This window comes from Ctenopharyngodon idella, chromosome 12 (genome assembly GCF_019924925.1).
Source record: "Ctenopharyngodon idella isolate HZGC_01 chromosome 12, HZGC01, whole genome shotgun sequence".
NCBI lineage: Eukaryota > Metazoa > Chordata > Actinopteri > Cypriniformes > Xenocyprididae > Ctenopharyngodon > Ctenopharyngodon idella.
This window is the reverse complement of record NC_067231.1, coordinates 3,091,811-3,104,698: the sequence shown is the minus strand read 5'-3', so window position 1 is coordinate 3,104,698 and position 12,888 is coordinate 3,091,811. Positions and strand designations below refer to the sequence as shown.

Genomic DNA, 12,888 nt, shown 5'->3' with positions numbered 1-12,888 from the left:
CTCTAAAAATGGAGGAGAAAATACATAGAGAAATATATACAATCATGACTCATTATATAGAATACATAGCCATAAATCTATAAAAATCATATAAAGTGATATTTTTATACCAAAAGAAGTCAAATAATATCTGAAAAACCCTTGCATACCTTGCCATATGTTCACAGCTGTTTCTGACAACGTCTGTTCTCTATTCACTAATGACATCGGTTTATCTGTATTATACAGAATGACATCACATGAACGTGAAAGTGAAAGTGACATGTGAAGGCCAAGTATGGTTACCCAAACTCAGAATTTGTCCTCTTTAACCCATCCAGTTAGTGTACACACATTAGGAGTGGATTACTGTGTACATCACTGATTTTAGAATTTGAATATAAACCTTAGCATGCAAAAAATTTTGCTATGCAAAAGGTCAAATGGTCAAAGATCTGAGGTGTACCTCTCCTCTGAATAAGGAAATATTACAGCACATAAAAGCTGTAACGCTCCACTTGACTACTCTGTAAAGTTTACACTAAATAAGGGAAACAAATGTCCTGTTTCAAAAACCAACAGTGAGGAGGAGCAATAATAAATGCCAAAACAAAATCATTGTGTATTTTACAAGACGACAGAATATGCACAGTTAAACAATGTTGTAGCACCACAATAGTGTGTGTGTGTGTGTGTGTGTGTGTGTGTCTGTGTGTAGGTGTGCCTGTGTGTGTGTGTGTGTGTGTGTGTGTGTGTGTGTGTGTCTGTGTCAGTGAGTGAGTGTAATAAGACTTTTAGTCCAGCGTTCAGCAGAAAACTTATGTATTTTACAAGACAACAGAATATGCACAGTTAAACAATGTTGTAGCACCACAATAGTGTGTGTGTGTGTGTGTGTGTGTGTGTGTCTGTGTATGTGAGTGAGTGTAATAAGTCTTTCAGTCCAGCGTGTACTATATACAGAGTTCAGATCAGTCTCACTAGTAATCCGGGCGCAGTATCTAGGCAGTTTCTGACTGTTTAAAGTGCTCCGGGGTGAGTAATACAGCAAACCAACAAAAAATGGTAGGTATGCCGGTTCCTTATATGGCAAAAACACACAGTACATTTCGTGTTTGGATGATGAGGCCTAGTAGAGATTGAGGTCAAAGACCCACACATTAGTTCGAAATACTGAACAATAGGTTACTTGCGTAACCCCGGTTCTCTGATAGCATTAAGTGAAGTGTCTAACTATGGAATAAGCCCCTTCCACGAATTCCTCAGAAGCCCTATTACATTATGCCAGCCAACTGGGGACATGACGTTGTTTTTTGGAAGTGGCTTCCCACCCTCAGTATAAGAGGAGCGACACAACGTCATTACAACATTCAAAACAAGCACACCTCTTCCTCGTTTTGCACAGCAAGGAGGGTGATCTGGTGAGACACCTCACTTAATGCTATCAGAGAACCAGGGTTACGCAAGTAACCTATTGTTCTCTTTCAAACATATGTTTCGGTGTCTCCCGTATTGCCAGATAGCTTGCTTCGAAGTCTCCTGCCTACCACAGTCACCGCATCCAGGGTTGGGTGAGTCAGGAGTCATGACTCAAGATCCTACGCTCAATACTGCATGTGCTAAAGTTTGAGCTGTAACATCCAGTTTATAAAACCTTGCAAATGTGTAAGACAAATTCCTTTAAAGAGAGCCCACTAAGTTGATATTCCCCTTAATGAGTGTGTATGTAAACCAGATCAGGACACAAGACTCTTACTGGAATATGCCAAAGAAATTTCCTCCACTATCCAGAGCGATAAACGCTGCTTAGAAATCGGCTTCCCCGTACAATGTTTCACCCAAGATACAAACAGATGATCACTCTTCCTGAACCCTCTGGTTCTTTTTGTGTAAATGCATAAAGCACGCACTGGGCAAAGCACGTTTAACTTTTGCTGCTTTGATGAAACAAAAGGTGGTGGATAAAAAGCTCTCAACTCAAGAGGAATGATAGAATTAACTATCTGGGAATAAATGCAGGATTAGGTTTCAGAACTACCCCTGCATCCTTGGGCATGAACTGCATACATGCTGAATGCACCAAAAGCCTGTGAATCTCACTTACGCGTTTTGCCTAAGCCAATGATATCAGCGGTACCGTCTTAATATTTTGAATTCAATCTTGTCCAGTGGCTCAAATGGGGACATCAAAAGAGCATCAAGTACCAATACCAAATCCCATCAGGGACAAAGCAGTTTTGAAACTGGCAAAGCAGAACGTGTGCTCTTCATGAACCTGCACACTAAAGGGTGCTGCCCAACAGGTTTGTTATCAAAACCTATGTGACAAGCATGTATAGCAGCCATAAACACTTTTATGGTTGAAAACGCTTTAGAACAAAATGATAGAACGACTGACACTGAACACTGAAAGGGAATTTGGTGCTTAGCTGCGCACCAGCATTCAAACCACACCACATTTGCATTCATAAAGAGACCTAGTCAATGAAGCTCTAGCATTTTGTATGGTTCTGATAACACTGTCAGACAGACCGATTGTATTCAAATTGCCCATAGTATCAGGCATTAAGGGAATAACTATCAGGGCTGACGCCATCTGTCCCAATAGCCTGAGGCACGTGCAAAAGGAGACATGGATATTAAAACACTCCTTTCAGTGTTTAACTTTAAGCCCAGTTTCTGTATATGTTCAAGAAGCATAACTGTGTGTTCTCTCGCTTTTTGTTCTGACTGAGCTGTTACCAGCCAGTCATATTTGTAAATAGCGAGACAAATGAGACTTTCTCCCTGAGCGGAGTCAGGGCTGCTTCTGTACACTTTATGAACACTTTCAGGCTGAGAGACAGGCCAAAAGGAAGAGCCAGATATTCGTATGCCACGCCACAGAAAGCAAACCTCAGGAATTTTTTCTGTGGATGGATATATCTTTATGTGATATCTTACAGGTCGATCGACTTAAACCAATCGCCTGGGTGCACCAATTTAAGGAGTGTAGAATGAGTAGGCATTCTGAACTTGTACTTTCTTAAGTATTTGTTCAGTGCACGCAGATCTAATATGGGACGAAGAGCCTGAGTCCCTTTCTTCGGGACGAGAAAGTATCTTGAGTAAAAGCCACTGTGGCTTTGCTCGGGTGGAACCACTCTTGCCCTTTTGTTCAACAGAGAAGAAATTTCTTCCTGAAGAACATCCTGTAATTCTCCCTGAACCTGAGAATGAATTACCCCTTGGAAATAATGGGGCTGAGTGGCAAACTGCAGTCTGTACTCGAATTGTATTGTCCTCATTGAATCGAATTGTTTATTCGCAGCTTTCTGGTGTGGCTGAGTCATGAAGTTTTTGGTCTGTACCACACATGCACTTAGCACTTGGACAGAGTCTAAGTGGCTCACCACCTCTAAGGGAGCGATAACTCCCCGAGGTGATGTTATACTATACTGTCCTTTTCCCTGCTCTGCTTCCCCTGGCCCAACCGGTTTCTGTTTTCCACATAGAACATCTGGGAATTTTGAAACTCATCCCTTGTTGAACACTGAATGTCTGAGGGTCAGGAGCTAGAGAACGGGGGGCTGTGGTCTCCTTTCCCTGGGGAAGACCCCATCAAACTGCCTTCTTCTTCCTCCTTGCTCCGTAAAGATGGGGATGAGGTTGAGGAACTGGCTTGACAGTCTGAGCTGTTTCAAATTCTTCCTAGGCCAGGCAGTTCTCTATTCCGCTACTCTGCTCTGACCTGTTGTATCACATTCATTCTCTGCCGTATAGGAATGCAAAAGCTGGGGGGTGAGTGGCCATAACTTGTGCGAAGGTCTGCTGAGATGGTGGAAAGGGTGCAGTCTGCATCTTTCTAGGCATACAGAGTTGCAAAGCCTCATCATCCCTCTTCTTTTCCTTGCATCTTTTTTGCATCAGTGTCAGAGCTGAGCCAAAAGAGCTGGCTTCTTTTTCTCTGTCAAAAAGATTAGCCAAGTTAAGGCATCATCCTCTCTCTTGAATGCTCATTGTGGCCAAGGCCTTGCCCGTGGCTTGAATCACGCATCTCTGAAGATGCAGAGAGCAAGAGATCCATAACAGCACAAATCTCTTCCCACTGTGTCTGACCTGTTATGGTAGATGTTTTGTCCTGCAGCTCTGCTTGGTATGCGGTCAGCATAGAGATCGCATTCAGAGCCCTGACTGAGAGAGCGACTGCTTTATAAGTGTGTTCTGTCAAGCTCGACTGGTATCAGTCCGCTTTAGATGGCATCATTGGATTTGCAGCTCTCGTGCGCTTTGGGTGCAGTTGCGTGGCTACAAATGGCTCCATAGGAGACGTTCGTAGAAGGTCTTCCTTTTCCATCCCCTCTACATTGAGAGCGGATCCTCCCTGCGTGGGCATCTTGCTGGTAAATGGTTTGTCCTTCCAGGTAACCGTAATCTTCTCCAGGAGCTCTGGAAACACAGAAAGGAGCTGTCTTGCTACTGTCTTTCACTGTCTGTCTTTCACTCTCTGCAGTCTCTTACCCTTGTAGTGAGACTTGCAGTCTCCACTACCAAGGTTGGCCACGGAATATTTAGTTTGCACACATCTTGCAGATCAACACTGAGAAGCGGAGAGGATGGTGCCCTGCCTCCCTCCTCCGAGGATCCCGCCATAGTGAGGAGTTGTGCCGGGTGTGCAGGGGTGAGAAAAGGGGAGTCCTGGAGATCTTCCTCTTCTTCAGAGATAAGTCCGATTGACCCTCTTCCTCAAAATCTAACGCATCCTCTTCCTCGTCCGTGCTGAGCACACTTCGCAGAGGGATGCACGCCTCAAGCTGTTCACCCCAGGATAAAGTTGCCGTGGTGGGCAACTCTACAGGAATGGATACCTGGGGACTGGCAGCTGGAGCGGGGCTAGGTGACATGAGGGGATCCTGGCCCCACAGGCTAGCTTGGCAGCAAGGCACGGCAAGTTCATTTATATAGGACAATACATACACAATGGTAATTCAAAGTGTTTTACATAAAAAGGAAACAAATACATAAGAATAAAAAGATTGATATAAAATACATTAAAACAAGAAAATACAGTGCAATCAGTTCATAAAAAGTGAAATACCTTCTCTGTCTGGCAATCCGATGGACGAGTCTGGGTTTGGCGCTTGCCAGGAGAACGGTACTTGCCTGACTGCATTGTGCCAAGTGTAAAGTTTGGTGGAGGGGGGATTATGGTGTGGGGTTGTTTTTCAGGGGTTGGGCTTGGCCCCTTAGTTCCAGTGAAAGGAACTCTTAATGCTTCAGCATACCAAGACATTTTGAACAATTTCATGCTCCCAACATTGTGGGAACAGTTTGGGGATGACCCCTTCCTGTTCCAACATGACTGCGCACCAGTGCACAAAGCAAGGTCCATAAAGACATGGATGAGTGAGTTTGGTGTGGAGGAACTTGACTGGCCTGCACAGAGTCCTGACCTCAACCCGATAGAACACCTTTGGGATGAATTAGATCGGAGACTGCGAGCTGCTTCGTTCAACCACTCTAGTCACGTTGACTGTTTTATCGATGTCTTTTAATACCCTACTGGACCTCAAAAATGCAGTGTCATTGCTGCTTACATGTGGATCAGATACCCTTGGATTTCACCAAAAATATCTCAATTTGTGTTCTGAGGACAAACAAAGGCCTTACGGGTTTGGGACAACATGAGGGTGAGTACTTAATGACAGAAATTTCATTTTTGGGTGAACTAACCCTTTAAAATCATGTTCAACTGATTGTACTTTTGAACTAAGGGCCAATAAATCCACTTTTCTTTTAGCAATATCTGTTTGCATTTTTCGTACCACATTCACATTCAATACACAGCTTTCATCATCATCATCATGATCATCACTTTTTTCATCATCATCTGAAATATACATTGAACTGAGTATAAATGTTATTTCAGCAGTTGGATTGTGTCTAGTGACAAACAGGTCTGCGGTGAAATCCGAAGCTGGTGTCTCATCAGAGTTAATTCTTGATTCAGGTACATTATTGTCAGGGTTATCTGTATTTACAGTCAGTGTAGTATTTTTTAGCATGTACATTTGTCTCCTCCATTTTTACAGACAAATGCAACAAAAATACACAAAGAAACAGAACAATCCTCGTATGGGCCACCACTATGTAACACTCCACTTGACTACTTGGTAGAGTTTAAACAAAATAAGGGGAACAAATGTCCCGTTTCAAAAACCAACAGTGAGGAGGAGCAATAACAAATGCCAAAACAAATCATTCAGCAAAAAACTTAAGTGTATTGAAATGAAAAATGAAAGTGACATGTGAAGGCCAAGTATGGTAACCCCTACTCGGAATTTGTCCTCTGCATTTAACCCATCCAAGATGACCCACAGATGACCCCACAAAGTATGAAAGATACGGAATCTTGGACCCCACAAGGACAAAATCTTTTATATAAGACTAAATGTTTACTCAATATACTATCATCCTTCTCTACACTACACCTAAACCTACCTAACGTAATTCTAACATTCTTATATATATATATATATATATATATATATATATATATAAAAGAATGTTTTAACATTGTACCCCACAAAGTACTACAAACAAGGATGTTTGTTTGTGTGAGTGTAATAAGTCCTTCAGTCAGAAACTGCCTAGGTACTGCTCCTGGATTCTACTTCCTTACCGGTGATCTGAACTCTGTATATAGTACTCGCTGGACTGAAAGACTTATACACACACACACACACACACACACACACACACTATTGTGGTGCTACAACATTGTTTAATTGTGCATATTCTGTTGTCATGTAAAGCACACTTGAGTTTTCTGCTGAATGATTTTGTTTTGGCATTTGTTATTGCTCCTCCTCACTGTTGGTTTTTGAAACGGGACATTTGTTTCCCTTATTTAGTGTAAACTTTACAGACTATTCTAGTGTTACAAATGATCTGTTCCTGGAGGGAAATAATGTGGGGTTCGTTAAAAAATTAAATTAAATAAAATTTACACGGAACAACAGTTTACAGTAATATTATGCTAAACTATTGTACGTTAACTGACGCACTGTAATGCGCATCTCATTTTCTCACAACTCTTTTTTTAACTCATTTAAGACTGCTCTTATGAGGATACTCGACAAAACAGGCATTCAATTCTGCGAGTTATTGTTTGTTCAAGCGCGAAAGAGAACTCGATACTGGCATGCGTCTTTCTGTTTGTCGTGTCTGTTACATTGACAACACATTCACAGACACAAATGCGCTAATTTTGACAGCACTAATTTTAATATAATTATTATAACATCTCAAATCCTAAAATAAACAAAATGTGTTTCCCTTTCGAATGAGAGCTCAAACTGCCTACTAGGAAGCTAATGGGGAATGCCTCAGCGTGACCGGTGTCTGAAGCACGTGTCTTAACACGAAAATTGTATTGGCCGGCGACAGGCTATGATGTCACTAGGCCGCCGAGACGCAGTGTCACGCAGACAAAACATGGTTAAAACATATTTTTAAAATTAAAACTAATTCCTGGGAATGACAGCAGTGTGTCACAGTTCTTCTATGTGTTCTGCTATCATTATGATTTTACAGTATAGATCTAGGATACACTCGTAAACACAAAAAATCGTAAAAACAGGGCACAATGTACTGTATTAATTTGATGGAATTTTCTGTATTTATTTTTTACAGGTGTTTTACCTGTATTTTGAATTTTGAATTTTCATTGCGTTGTGTTTTAGGGTTAACGGAAATGTCAGTAAAATTACTGGATAATTCCTGGTAATTTTATGCCAGTACATTATCCATTTTATTTATGGATTTCTTTTTACAGCCCTCCGTTTCCCGAGCAATGAAGGATACAACAGGTGTACCCTTCACGGCCTACCCTACCAGAGAATTAATTGTGCGCCAGTGACGAAAGAATTTTTTTTTTCAAAGAAAATGGCAGGTGATTCTGGTGGCTGAGGAATACACTGTAAAGAGATTGCTGTAAATTTTACAGTAACTTACTGGCAGCTGGATGCGAGTAATTTACTGTAAAATGTTTTACAGTATTATTACTGTATTTTCAATTACAGTATTTTGTACAGTACTGTACTTTCATTTATAGTATTTTGTACAGTACTATAATTTCATTTAGAGTATTAGTACTGTTGAGTTTATTTTCATTTAGTTTAAACATTTTTTTTTTTTTTTTTTTAATTACAAAGCCAAATTGAGTCAAGAACCCTAGGGATCTATATAGAAACTCACTAAATCATTTTTAAGAGTGAAATTGGGGTGTGTTAATGAATGAACACAAACACATCTAAGATTCAGTAAGAGCACCAAACTCATGATCATTTTATAAGTGTCACGGTTTGGTTTCATAAGCTGCGTCCCAATTCCAGGCTGCACTCTTCGAAGGCCGCATTTAAGGCAGATTGCATCATAGCGGCGCAATAAAGGTTGTCCCAATTCGAATGCTCCTTTAAATATATATATATATATATATATATATATATATATATATATAATTACGCATGTTTAAGGTTGGTTCATTTGAACTTTTATTATATTTTATTACTTTATATACTTTTGGGTAGTTTAATCTAGCAATGCATCATAATAAGATCACATTTTTAGTGTTTCTTTCTATTCATATTTTTTTAACCAATATGTAATATCCATGATGTCTAAAACGTCAGTTTTTCATAGAAAGTACAATATTTGCCTCTGAGATTAAGTGAAGTTGAATAAAAATCTATAGTACTTCATATTTAGACTTAAATACAGAGTACATGTATAAATGTGAAAATACGTGTTACATTCAACATAAGAAATAAACTAGGTTAACTAATAGTTGCTAACGATATAAAAGTGACATTAGACAGTTTAACCATACATATTTTACCTGGTTATCTTTTCTGCCTCCATTTCTCTTTTTAAAATCCCTTCATAAAGCTGTCACACAGCTGCTAGGCGATTTAACGACGCTCGGTTCAGTGTTGCAAAGTCTGGAATTGGGCAGCTTTTACACTGTTGCTGCGGGTTGTTTGTATAGTACACGGGTTGAAGTGGTCTTCACTTTAGCCATATTTCCTTCTCTGGAGGATATTTGCTTCTGTGTACAGCCTATGGGAGACCGAGGGCAATTGTAACAAATTTTGGTCATGTCATCATTACTCAAAAACCTTTTGAAATATTTGGATACAATTTTTATGTCAGTAACATGTTCTACTTGTTAACAGTCACCAAATGTTTTTACAAGCAATGTTAGAGTCACAATATTGATTGAAACATTAGAAGTCAAATGTTACATCTTCCCCCACATGCGGGGGCGATTGTAACAACACATGTAATACCTTCATATAAATACCAATGACCACAATAAACTCCAGAGAATATGGATATAGTTAAAACCAGAGCCGTTAAATATGAGAGTTGCGACACTCTTTGATCTCGCCGCCACGCTGTCACGTGGTTCGTGTAGCTCTCAATAGTTCCAAACAAATCCGCGCTGTCAACCAGTTTGAAGGGTTTTAAGCGGGACAGACAGCTGTAGCTATATTTGCAGCAATTATCGGTAAATATTGACGCATAATATACATTGATTATTACGTTGACACTTACATTACATACATGTAATAGCCTTTTTTTCCTGGGGAGTGGCGGAAACACAGCATTAATCAGTTTTTGTGTTTAATTTTGAAGGGAAGAGGGGCTGCTCCCATAACGTAAAATACAGCAACTACTTGTATTTGTAGCATTTTTTTTTTCGGTAAATATTAACGCATAATATTGATTAAATATTGAATAAAATTGATTACTACATTGTGTACACTTACAGTAGCGTATTGTATCTGGAGAGTGATAGAGAGACGGCATTATCGTTAACAGTGTGGTCTGTTAAAATGTACAGGTAACTGGAGAGATGGTTACTTAGTGAATTAACAATGTTCCTAAATACGATCCATAACATTAACATTTCTGTTAACTGGATTCATTTCAGTATGGCTAATGTACCTCTTCATCCTGACCTTCCCTATAGGCTAAACCATTTGTATGTATGTTTTATATCTCATGCAAATAAAGCCCTTTGAATTGAATTAATTTTTTGTTTAATTTTAGAGGGAAGGGGGGCTGCTCCCATAAGGTATACATTTACCGCATGTACTGTATATATTTTTCTCGTGCTTCTAAGGTCATAATTACTAACATCCTAATGTTGTGTTATGTTAAGATACATTCAAATGAACATGCACAACAAGTGAATATCAATGAATGAAGCTGCTCAGTTTAAGTCAAGAAAGAAGTTTGGTCAACAGTGAAAAATATACAAGGCAAACAATTGCATTCAACAAAACATTTAATTATATATTATATCCAGGGAGAGGGTAGGTAAGTTTTCCTTGAATGTTCTGTCTTCAAAGAAACTCATTTGACTTCCTACAGGGAGAGAAAGATGGCAGAAAGCAGGCCAGAAAAGGAATATAAGTGTTCACAATATCCATTACATTCTTCCAGCGCAGCTGTAGGATGATCTGGAGACCTGCTGGTGAATCGAGAATCAGTCAAATGCTTATCCATACATTGATAACAAAAGCATTCAAACTCCACACTATAGTAATGCTATATACTTGAATTTTTGGGTGAGAGCATTCCACTGCCAGAAGCAGACTGTGGGCCTGTTTCCACCTGGTATTAAGATGCGTTTTGGCTGATCGGATCACAAGTGGACAACATTAAATACAGGTGTAAACAGGGTCTAAAACGGTTTAAGTTTATCCACTTTCGACCACTTCCAGAAGTAGACTCAAATGCATTCGACCGGACTGCTTTCGTAGTGTAAACGCTCATGTTTACTCTACTCTCCATCTACTGACCTAATGTGTAAACATTATGGGAAGCACTCGAGTCAGACAGGATTTAAACTTTGTTGGCTGAAGACCAAAGTTTGGTTCAAAGATGAAAAACGTACCAAGCACAATGTTCTCTCACCATTACTGATTTCTAACACACACTCACAGCATTCGGCTGGTCTCACGGCAGTCAGAGCAGAAGCGAACACTGATGCTCTCAATATGTTTTCCTGTCATCTCTGGGTGTGTTCATATGTAAACTGCTTAAGCTTATTTTGTCCATTAGATTGAAAGATCTGTAAAAACCCATACATTTACCCACCCCCTCAAAGAAATCAGGACAGAAGTGGTTGAAAGAGGACAAAACAGATGGATTAAAACACCAGGTGTAAACATGTATGTGTCTCCGTCGTCCACTTATGATTCGATCGACCAAAATGCATGTTAACTTCAGGTGGAAACAGCCTGTGTCAGAGCCCAGAGGAGACCGGGTCTGGAGTTGAGTCAAGCCTGTTGCTGCTGGACAGACCTGGGAGTTGTAAAGAAAGAGGAAACAGTATTAAGGTTAATACATTGAAGGACAGATTAAATACACTTTTCCCAAACATTTTCATGAGGTTGACATTACAGAAGTGAGAGCACACACCTACAGTTAGGTCCATAACTATTTGGACATTTGTCATGATTTCTGTTATTTTGGCTCTGTACTTTAGTACAGATTTTGAAATTAAATGAGAAAAAAAAAAAAAAAAAAAAAAAACTATATACAAACCACTATTGTTATTCAATTTATTCTTCCACACAATAACATTATGGAAGAAGCTGGGTGATTATTTAGCTAATCCAAGAAGTTATGCAAATAAGGGAAAAGATAAATTTTTTTATGCTGTCATAGAGGTGTAAATTTAATGGTGATTTAGCATTGAGGTCATAGTTTGTGGGGGTGTTTTTGCACTTGTTGCTTCATATCCAGATGTGTTTAATATTCTGGCCACCTCATGTGTGTAAATAAGAAACCCATCTGAACACAATGTAGAGCAACATCACCTTTAACTATTACCTCAGTATTGAATTTACACATTTCTGGCTGATTATACACATTAAAGTAGAATTCCTGGCAAAGCTGTTGTATTGAATTACATTAGATTGTAAAGGTGTTCCTAATATAGTGGCCACTAAGTGTATGCAGCCTTCTTACGGTGTTATTCTCTGGTACTTTAATGAACTGGCAACTAAGTGTTGCTAACATTAACAACAAATCTAATAACCGAAGATAAACGTTGTTTGACAACGAACTTGTAAAGGTACGTAGGAATGTAGCCCAACTGACTTCAGGTTATGGTAGTTAAAGTTAGTGAAGTGTTGGTCACTTAAGCTAGCTGCAATTAGAGTCTAACAAACGTTATTATCTTCCAATAAACATTAACTAAAGCTGGTTACATAAAATACAACTATTGACTAGATTCATGAGGTCAGGTAATGCGTTCAAATGTCAAAAATGCAGTAATTTCATCAACTTACCAGCGAGCGAACTTCAGAGTCACTGCAAATGAATGGGGTTCAGTGCTGGAACTATCAGTGTTTGGAACTATCGGCTGCTCCACGACACGCGTTACTTCCGCATTCCAAAGTTCCTATGGAGGTCTATGGGAGTGTCGCAACTCTGTTTTTCAACGGCTCTGGTTAAAACTATTTAATATCTATTACATCCTTATTATTAAAGAACAATTAATTAACTCCCCTTGCTGTTTTCCTTGGTCTGAACCTAGGCATGCTGTGAACAGAGAGTGTACAGGGCCTACTCAGTAAAATGGATCCCAGATTGAGAGGCAAAAACACTTTTCTTAAATTATTGTAATCTATCAATCTATTTTAATGTCCTTACTAAGCTGGACACTATTTTGATGGTGTCTGGGGCAATTACAATTGCCCCCGACTGTACCACCCCGTGGCAAGCTCCCTGTTAGCTAGAAACAACAAAGCTAATTGTTTGACAAAGATATAAAATGTTAGACAACAGAATGGTCATGAAAACAAGACAGATTTAATTTCATAGACATTAATGGTTAAGACAGTATGAGGA

The 12,888-nt window shown here is 39.5% G+C and overlaps 1 long non-coding RNA gene across 1 annotated transcript; it reads right to left on the bottom strand.

Moving 5' to 3' along the window:
- Positions 1-10,218: 10,218 nt before the first annotated feature.
- LOC127523453 (uncharacterized) lies at positions 10,219-12,510 on the bottom strand. Its single transcript, XR_007932877.1, has 2 exons — positions 12,327-12,510; positions 10,219-11,334 (listed from the first exon to the last, which is right to left on the bottom strand). It is a non-coding gene; the product is annotated as an uncharacterized LOC127523453 (long non-coding RNA).
- Between the last annotated feature and the right edge of the window lie 378 nt (positions 12,511-12,888).